The sequence below is a fragment of the Bos indicus x Bos taurus genome, chromosome 7 (genome assembly GCF_003369695.1).
Source record: "Bos indicus x Bos taurus breed Angus x Brahman F1 hybrid chromosome 7, Bos_hybrid_MaternalHap_v2.0, whole genome shotgun sequence".
NCBI lineage: Eukaryota > Metazoa > Chordata > Mammalia > Artiodactyla > Bovidae > Bos > Bos indicus x Bos taurus.
In genome coordinates this window covers 9006012-9016999 of record NC_040082.1, presented here as the reverse complement: position 1 = coordinate 9016999, position 10988 = coordinate 9006012, and positions in this window count along the sequence as shown.

The following is a 10988-nucleotide window of genomic DNA, read 5'->3' as shown; positions in this document are numbered from 1 at the left end:
CATTAGGGAATCCCTGAACAAACAGATTATATGAAGTCAAGGCAGGGGCAATAATCTATAAAAATAAACATTGAGCTTAATGCAAAAAAAAAAAAGCAAGAGGAGAGCAGTGTAATAAAATGCTGTTAGCATGATTTTTAATTTATTTATGGCCTCCAAACATACTACATGGAAAATGTGGGGGAGAATGAGTTAAGGAATCATTCACATTGTCAGGCATTTTTCATATGACAAGCATCATGCCAAGCAATACCAGTCTTCTTGTAGACTCAACCACTTACAGAGGATCAGGAATTTTCTAAGGAACTTTTTGTATATATACCCACTTCATTGAGTCCTTGTGAAAACCCTATGGAGTGACACTATTATTCTGCTCAATTTGCCTGTAAGGAAACAGGGGCACCAAAATGCTGGTTCACTCAAGGACTCATAGCTGGGAAGTCATAGAGTAAAAACCCAAGCAATTTAACCTCCTGGTTTGCTTTTTTTAACTACTATGCTATAATTACCCATAATAAGAACTAAAGTCAAAAATGCTTTCATTTCAGGTTCATTAGATGGGTACTTTCATTAGAAATAATAATTGTTGGTATGTCACACTTTCTGACTCCAGAGCTGATGCAATTCTGGCTCCCTGTGCAAACACTAGCCCATGCATCTCTGATATGTATTCTTAGACAGCCCTAAGGCAGTTTGTCTCTGATATGGGTCCCAAGATATCAGGATATCCAAAAATAGACATATTCTCTAACAGGTCTCTAATCTGGAACTATAGATTTTATTTTATATGTCTCTTTGGCCTACAAGAAACTTGATTTCAATTCCTAAAGATATTGACAATTGGATTCTATCCACCAGTATTGTCTAGGCAGATAATAGAAATGGATTTGACATTATATCTGTTAGGAATGTTTTCAGCTACCAGTAACAAATGTCCTGATTGACAATGGCTTAAACAAATTGAGGTTATTTTTCCACAACTGGAAAAAAAAAAAAAAATCCACAACCGGAAAAAAAATAAAATCCAGAGTTATATGATTGAAGCTGCTCCACATTGTTACTGCTGCTCCAAACTGCTGTCAGGGATACAGGGTCTTCTTATCTTTAGGTCCTCAATTTAGAGTGTATTGGTCTCCATCAAGCTTGCTACCTCCTAATATCAAGATAGCTATCACAGTTTCATAGCATGCTGTGTTCCAGGTAGGAAAAAGACAAAAAGTGGTTTGTACCAACTGCATTTAATCTTTCCACCATCTGACTTTAAAGTACATCTTTTTGCCCAAAATGAATAAGTGGGGGTTTCTATCTCCTGGCAGATGGCAGTAGAGATGGATTTGAAAATGTGGATGGAGTTAGACAGCCACAGGAATCAATATGTAGCTTGGGACTTGCCCACTGGTGTGAACTCTGCCCTTCCCCTTCACACTGAAACATGATAATGGAGAAAACAGAGAAGGAATCTACATTCTCCATATTCTTACAGACACAACTTTTCTTCCTCACTGCAACCCAATGTTTCTTTGGTCATAGAGGGAAATGTTCATCAAATATTTTACTTGTCTCCAGCTCTCCTTTCTCTCTTTCCCTTCTCCTCAGCTCCCACCAATCCGAGAAGCTTTGGACTTGAATATCGCTATTAATTAAGAGTATTATTAATATATTGATGCATGCACGGGGGAAAAGTGTGGAGGAATCTATATTCCTATTTGTTGCTGGAGAATGACAGGGACTTTCCCTTTGTGCATATACATTTATCACTTGAGTTTTTCATATAAGCATCTGTCACTCTTAACCTGTAAAAGCAACAGAGATAGGAATAGACAGCTACTAAATTTTTCACTAGCTTCTCAAGTTTCAAGCAGAATAATCCCAGTTCAATTAATCTTTCTAAAGGTCTTATTTTCTAACTGGTGATTCAGGGATAAGTTACAAAGTTGGTTAGAAAATAAGGGAAACTTTGTTGTCTATTCCTGAATCATCAACAAGTTCTTCAGATATTCTTTAGTTAAGAGCAAGCTTGTATGATTTAATGCACTCAAGTCAGATCACTAAAGTCCTAAAACATTCATAAGCCTTCGTCCCTCTTGCAAATGAGATTGAATGGCTTGCCCTCTGAGGAAATGCCCACGTATCCTCAGACCGTGCTGACCTTGCACAAATACTGCTTGCCTCAAACTACCAGGGTACCACGGTGGCTGGTATATTTTTCGAAAGTGACTTTATCAGACTTTAAGGCAAAGCTGATATCTTACAGGGAAACATTCAAAATTCTGTACATCGTGCTGGATATATTTCTTTTGATTGATAAGCCTGGTAATTTGTCCTGGAGTTTTTCATTTCAGTGAGTTACATAATAGTACTTCCACCAGCCTTTGTCTTAATATGATAGAAGAAACTGCACATTTTGCCTAATTTTCTCTTCTGAGAGACACAACGTGCCAGGTTCACGAAGTCACAGACTGTATAAAGGGTGAGGGGAGCGGGGGAGAAGGCTGTCGACCACTAAGTTGAGTCGTGACTTATGTGCTCAGCAGTAAATTCACAAGGTCCACAGAGGTCATGCCCAAGAACAGGGTCCTGATTCTCTTCATAAAGCTTCTGAACAGCTTTCCCATTATCTTTGATACTTATCCTATGACAATCTGCAGTAATTTTTTGTCTTTTTTGCCTAATATTTGATGCTCTGTTTTTATGACATCTATGTAGACAATGTAGATGAAAGTGTTAGAATGTATGCAGCAATTTTAACGATCCTAAAGTAGTTAGAAAATAATAACTGGCAAAAATGGTTTTCTGAGTATCCAAAAGGATGTGCTAATGTTGAAACCCCAAACGCTGAGTTTCTTCTGGTCAGCTTCTTTGTCTTCACTCAGAAGCTATTGGTCTGCTCACCTAGTTCTGACAAGCTTGGTGAGAAGTGACCACAGTGAAGAAGAGGATGTTGATGAAAGCTACATTATCCTGGCACTGGCCTAGGAACATTATATTATTTCTCATTATCCTGATAACCGTTTTAACAACCCTCAGAGGAAACATTATCTACCCTCATTTTATATATAAGAAACCAAGCTTGAGAGGATAACTCACCCAAACCAGTAGGGGCAAAGCTAGGCTCCAATAGCTCTGTCTCTCCTGCCCTAGATAGTAGCTTCCCTGGTGGCTCAGAGGTTAAAGTGTCTGCCCGCAATGCGGGAGACCTGGGTTTGATCCCTGGGTTGGGAAGATCCCCTGGAAAAGGAAATGGCAACCTACACCAGTATTCTTACCTGGAGAATCCCATGGACAGAGGAGCCTGGTGGGCTACAGTCCACAGGGTGGCAAAGAGTTGGACATGACTGAGCAACTTAACTTTCTTTTACTTTCTACTGTCCTTACGGCCTTCCTGAACAAGATTGCTGCTTACATTTCTCTGTGTTGCATTCCTGGACAGAATTTTCTCATGCCACCTTTTCTCCTAAGACAAGTGATCTCATCTAAATTGATGGCTGCAGCAGTCACCTGGAAGCTAACAACTCCTGGAATTACCTTCCAATTCAACTTTCTTCCCTGAGTTCTGGATCTGAGCATCTTACTGCCTCACGGGTATCTCCATTCCAGTGTCCAACAGTCACCTCCAGCTCAACAAATACCCAACTCAACTTCATCTCCTCTATCCCTGGACTTCCCTGGTGGCTCAGCTGGTGAAGAATCCGCCTGCAATGAGGGAGACCTGGGTTCGATCCCTGGGTTGGGAAGATCCCCTGGAGAAGGGAAAGGCTACCTACTCCAGTATTCTGGCCTGGAAAGTTTCGTGGGCTGAATAGTCCATGGGGTCACAAAGAGTCAGACACGACTGAGTGACTTTCACTTCCCCATCCCTGCCCCATCTCTGTTTCTCATTTTCTAGTCCTTCTCTTCCTAATGAGTATTATCAGATACTTAGCTGCCCAAGCCAGGAGGCATTCTTGACATTTCTCTGTCCTTCAATTCTCACATATAGTTGAGAAATGAATCCAACTGGATTCCTCCTCTTGAATGGTTCTTGAACTCTCAAGTACATTCTCTTCTCTCCATCTCCCCTGCCATCAGTGTAATCCCCTCTTCATAATATTTTGCCTACTTTACTGCAGCCAAGTCCAAGATTCTAATGCCACTCCAAATTCATCATGTGCTTTATTTAAAAATTGTTTAACTTTCCATGTAAAGGTCTCCATCTCTTCACACTTCAAAGTTGGACAAGTAAATTTTCCAACTTGATTTCTTAAGTTGAACATAGTGAACATAACTGTATGATTACTAATGGCTTCATATATTTGCAATTGGAATTTTTCATTTCTTTTATCTGCTATTCTTGAACCATATACACTATATACATGTATATACTGTGAATTTCAGTCAGAGTATCTTAATGTTTTATTTTACAATATGTTGTCTCTTATCTCAACCCCTAAAATCCCAAACTCCAAATGGCTGCCATAATGACCATTTCTAAGATATAAATTTGATTTTCTCATGGTCTTGCTTAAAATCTTGCAATGGCTTTTTACTGGTTCCAAGACAAAAATCCCAGATTGTTAGATGACATAAAAGAAAAGTCTGAGGCCATTTTCTAGAAAGACCACCAACCCTACATATCAGCCACATAGGACTTAACTAGAGTATGTTCAAAATGATGACCTAAAATCAAAGTAAAAGTACAGTTCTAGTCACCATATTAAATTTAAGGAGTTAAGAAGGTTCTATTTGAAGAGATTTCCTGGAGAAGTGTTCACACATGAATGGCAAAATAAATAAATGCCAATAAGTCAGAAAATCATGTCACTGTACTTTCAGATTTTATAAGATAGAAAAATTTGCATGAGAAGTTAAATGAATTATTTTTTAAAAAAATACAAGATTAGTCTGGAATTGTAAGAAATGCTGAATGCAGCTTATAAGGAAAATTAAACATTAAGTGACTTAGACCACACTTACACAATATAGGAAACACTGACAAAATTATGAAATATAAGACATTAAAAGTTCTTTAGTATCTAATTTAGAGGTCACAACTGAAGGCTTCAGATCAGATTTTGCCTGAAGGTAGATTTTATCTGGTTTGTACATATTTTAAAATTTTCTGAAATTTAATATCCTTAGCCTGCTCAAGATCAGATCAGATCAAATCAGTCGCTCAGTCATGTCCTACTCTTTGTGACCGCATGAATCGCAGCACGCCAGGCCTTCCTGTCCATCACCAACTCCCAGAGTTCACTCAGACTCACGTCCATCGAGTCAGTGATGCCATCCAGCCATCTCATCCTCTGTCGTCCCCTTATCCTCTTGCCCCCAATCCCTCCCAGCATCAGAGTCTTTTCCAATGAGTCAACTCTTCACATGAGGTAGCCAAAGTACTGGAGTTTCAGCTTTAGCATCATTCCTTCCAAAGAAATCCCAGAGCTGATCTCCTTCAGAATGGACTGTTTGGATCTCCTTGCAGTCCAAGGGACTCTCAAGAGTCTCCTCCAACACCGCAGTTTAAAAGCATCAATTCTTCGGCACTCAGCCTTCTTCACAGTCCAACTCTCACATCCATACATGACCACAGGAAAAACCATAGCCTTGACTAGACGAACCTTTGTTGGCAAAGTAATGTCTCTGCTTTTCAATATGCTATCTAGGTTGGTCATAACTTTCCTTCCAAGGAGTAAGCGTCTTTTAATTTCATGGCTGCAGTCACCATCTGTAGTGATTTTGGAGCCCAGAAAAATAAAGTCTGACACTGTTTCCACAGTTTCCTCATCTATTTCCCATGAAGTGATGGGACCAGGTGCCATGATCTTTGTTTTCTGAATGTTGAGCTTTAAGCCAGCTTTTTCACTCTCCACTTTCACTTTCATCAAGAGTCTTTTGAGTTCCTTTTCACTTTCTGCCATAAGGGTGGTGTCATCTGCATATCTGAGGTTATTGATATTTCTCCCAGCAATCTTGATTCCAGCTTGTGCTTCTTCCAGCCCAGTGTTTCTCATGATGTACTCTGCATATAAGTTAAATAAGCAGGGTGACAATATACAGCCTTGATGTACTCCTTTTCCTATTTGGAACCAGTCTGTTGTTCCATGTCCAGTTCTAACTCTTGCTTCCTGACCTGCATACAAATTTCTCAAGATGCAAGTCAGGTGGTCTGGTATTCCCATCTCTTTCAGAATTTCCCATAGTTTATTGTGATCCACACAGTCAAAGGCTTTGGCATAGTCAAGAAAGCAGAAATAGATGTTTTTCTGGAACTCTCTTGCTTTTTCGATGATCCAGCGGATGTTGGCAATTTGATCTCTGGTTCCTCTGCCTTTTCTAAAACCAGCTTGAACACCTGAAAGTTCACGGTTCACGTATTGCTGAAGCCTGGCTTGGAGAATTTTGAGCATTACTTTACTAGCGTGTGAGATGAGTGCAATTGTGCAGTAGTTTGAGCATTCTTTGGCATTGCCTTTCTTTGGGATTGGAATGAAAACTGACCTTTTCCAGTCCTGTGGCCACTGCTGAGTTTTCCAAATTTGTTGGCATATTGAGTGCAGCACTTTCACAGCATCATCTTTCAGGATTTGGAATAGCTCAACTGGAATTCCATCACCTCCGCTAGCTTTGATTGTAGTGATGCTTTCTAAGGCCCACTTGACTTCACATTCCAGGATGTCTGGCTCTAGGTCAGTGATCACACCATCGTGATTATCTGGGTTGTGAAGATCTTTTCTGTACAGTTCTTCTGTGTATTCTTGCCATCTCTTCTTAATATCTTCTGCTTCTGTTAGGTCCATACCATTTCTTTCCTTTATCGAGCCCATCTTTGCATAAAATGTTCCTTTGGTATCTCTGATTTTTTTGAAGAGATCCCTAGTCTTTCCTATTCTGTTGCTTTCCTCTATTTCTTTGCATTGATCACTGAAGAAGGCTTTCTTATCTCTTCTTGCTATTCTCTGGAACTCTGCATTCAGATGTTTATATCTTTCCTTTTCTCCTTTGCTTTTCACTTCTCTTCTTTTCACAGCTATTTGTAAGGCCTCCCCAGACAGCCATTTTGCTTTTTTGCATTTCTTTTCCATGGGGATGGTCTTCATCCCTGTCTCCTGTACAATGTCACGAACCTCATTCCATAGTTCATCAGGCACTCTATCTGTCAGATCTAGGCCCTTAAATCTATTTCTCACTTCCACTGTATAATCATAAGGGATTTGATTTAGGTCTTACCTGAATGGTCTAGTGGTTTTCCCTACTTTCTTCAATTTAAGTCTGAATTTGGCAATAAGGAGTTCATGAGGTCTGAGCCACAGTCAGCTCCTGGTCTTGTTTTTGCTGACTGTATAGAGCTTCTCCATCTTTGGCTGCAAAGAATATAATCAATCTGATTTCGGTGTTGACCATCTGGTGATGTCCATGTATAGAGTCTTCTCTTGTGTTGTTGGAAGAGGGTGTTTGTTATGATCAGTGCATTTTTTTGGCAAAACTGTATTAGTCTTTGCCCTGCTTCATTCCGTATTCCAAGGCCAAATTTGCCTGTTACTCCAGGTGTTCCTTGACTTCCTACTTTTGCATTCCAGTCCCCTATCATGAAAAGGACATCTTTTTTGGGTGTTAGTTCTAAAAGGTCTTGTAGGTCTTCATAGAACCGTTCAACTTCAGCTTCTTCAGCGTTACTGGTTGGGGCATAGACTTGGATTACTGTGATACTGAATGGTTTGCCTTGGAAACAAACAGAGATCATTCTGTCGTTTTTGAGATTGCATCCACGTACTGCATTTCGGACTCTTTTGTTGACCATGATGGCCACTCCATTTCTTCTGAGGGATTCCTGCCCTCAGTAGTAGATAGATATAATGGTCATCTGAGTTAAATTCACCCATTCCAGTCCATTTGAGTTCGCTGATTCCTAGAATGTCGACATTCACTCTTGCCGTCTCTTGTTTGACCACTTCCAATTTGCCTTGATTCAGGGACCTGACATTCCAGGTTCCTATGCAATATTGCTCTTTACAGCATCGGACCTTGCTTCTATCACCAGTCACATCCACAGCTGGGTATTCTTTTTGCTTTGGCTCCATCCCTTCATTCTTTCTGGAGTTATTTCTCCACTGATCTCCAGTAGCATATTGGGCACCTACTGACCTGGGGAGTTTCTCTTTCAGTATCCTGTCATTTTGCCTTTTCATACTGTTCATGGGGTTCTCAAGGCAAGAATACTGAAGTGGTTTGCCATTCCCTTCTCCAGTGGACCTCCAGTCAGGTCTCTCCACCATGACCTGCCCATCTTGGGTTGCCCCACAGACATGGCTTAGTTTCACTGAGTTAGACAAGGCTGTGGTCCTAGTGTGATTAGATTGACTAGTTTTCTGTGAGTATGGTTTCAGTGTGTTTGCCCTCTGATGCCCTCTTGCAACACCTACCATCTTACTTGGGTTTCTCTTACCTTGGACGTGGGGTATCTCTTAACGGCTGCTCCAGCAAAGCGCAGCCATTGCTCCTTACCTTGGACAAGGGGTCTCTCCTCACCGTCGCCCTTCCTGACCTTCAACGTGGGATACCTCCTCAAGTTTCATCCATAAACTGATGTCAGTCCATGAACTGTTAATTGCCTGCAACAAGTAACAATAGAAACTGAGCCTCAGCTTTTAGGAACTTTTATAGCAATTTAACAAACTGATCATATGTCTTTTAATCCAAAAAGGTAGTTTGAAATGCACTGATCTGGTTTACCACAATCTCCTCCATCTCCTATTCTTATTTTCACCCAATTTCACTTGAATGCCAGATCCCTGATGGCATCTTACATTAGGCTTTCTCTCTTACTCAATGAAATTCATTCACACATGAGTCTGCAGACCTTCAGTGGTTATGGTAAATGTATTGCCAAAATCTCAAAGATCTGCATCTTAACACATTGGATAAACTCCGTAGCAATTGTCTGATGACTTAAAATTTCTAAGCCCTAAAAAGATGTATAGTAAGACAGATCTCTAACTGAAAGCTGTTAATAATACATAACATTACAGTTATATATGCACCATGGGCTACCTCTTTCAGGCAGACAGTGAGACCAGAATTCATGAAGAAGTAAGGGGATGTGGAAAGGATTAGAAAAAAATTCATAATTGGGGAATGTTTCTCGGACAGCAAGTATAAGTCCAAAACCAATTTAATTCCTCTTTTCTTGATTTATCCATTCCTCAAACCATGTGATCACTTGATTCCAGTTGTCAAAAGTTTATTTCCCTATAATGATTTTCTTTACTACTTAGGCTTACTGAAGCAATTCATAGCTCTAAATGCTACAGTGTACAGGACAATGCTCTGATCATGTAGAGCAATTACCTTACCCATAACCAAGGCCCATTCTGGCTTACCGAGAAATCTGAGGACAGGAATCTTCCCTAATGATTTCCCAGTCTTTTCAGCTGTGTTAAATACAAGCTTCATCATTTGACTTTTCTCCCTTACCTGCCATCCTCATAATTTTTGAAGACCTCTCTGCATACACACTGATTCATCTCCAGCTTAAGTTTGAGAATGTGGACTTGAGATTCATGACTGACCATATTAGCCAGAGTAAGAAAATCAAGACTAAGAGAGAATGGATGGCTAATCCTTCAAACTTAATTCCAGATTTAAATCCATGAGTGTTTTGGAAAGGGATTGTAAATTTTAATATTGAACAGAGTTATAGGAAACATTGGTTCTCAATTCAGAATGAAGTCATCATAGGGTGAGTGTTCAGGCATAACACTTGTCTATATACTAACACACAGAAAGCACATGAGACATTTATTTAGTGAATACACGGATGTATAAATTAATCAATGAACATGCTTTAAAATTCGCTTGAAAGATTCCCCATGAGGTATGAGGAAATCACCCCTCCTCTCTCAAGCCCAGACTCTGTACCTATGTACCTCACTTCTACATGCCAGACATTTGCTGACAGCTCTCCATCAGTTATTGCAGTGCCATAATTGGGTACCACAGGCCTGCTGCATTGAGGGTAAGTGGAACTCTGTCGTGCCTGGCAGGGAGCTTTGCCTGGGAGCTGACAACTACATGGAATTGACTGACACCTTCTGCAGGTGAAGAATCTTACAATATTATCCAACTTACCAAGGCAATCAAGAGAAGGGATATGGTCAATTTAAAAAAATAACAAAGAAATTTCCCATATCTGGATTCATGTTTTTTAGATTCTTCTCCACTCATGGTCTGCCTCTAAAAAGCCATTATGTAGGAAAAACTAATTTCATTTTCATCATCAATGAAACAACCCATACCTTGAAGTAATTTTAAGCCAGGTAAATTTAGGAAAACTAAAATTAGTTGAATCAGTCCTGGCCATTAAAGGAGTAACAGATGTTATAGCCAGGCTGTCCTCACATTTTGCCAGAAAATCAAGTCATAAATTTAGACAGATTGCAAGATGTTCAGCAATATTCCAATGGAATCATTCTGATCTTAACAACTAATACTGCAGAATTGCTGAGGAGGGGCTATGCATGGAGGGGAAAAAAAAAAAAAAGATTGCTTTAGAGATGACAAAGAATTCCAGCATCAGGGTCTTTTCAAATGAGTCGATTCTTTGCAGCAGGTGGTCAAAGTATTGGAGCTTCAGCTTCAGCATCAGTCCTTCCAATGAATATTCAGGACTGATTTCCTTTAGGATGGACTGATTGGATCTCCTTGCAGTCCAAGGGGCTCTCAAGAGTCCCAGGACTTTGTCCTGGACCCTTTCCTTCTACTTACATTTCATTAGCACTTGTGCGGTGCTGTGCTTAGTCGCTCAGTTCATTAGCACTTCAGATCAGATCAGATCAGATCAGTCGCTCAGTCATGTCCAACTCTTTGTGACCCCATGAATCGCAGCACGCCAGGCCTCCCTGTCCATCACCAACTCCCGGAGTTCACTCAGACTCACATCCATCAAGTCTGTGATACCATCCAGCCATCTCATCCTCTGTCGTCCCCTTCTCCTCCTGCCCCCAATCCCTCCCAGC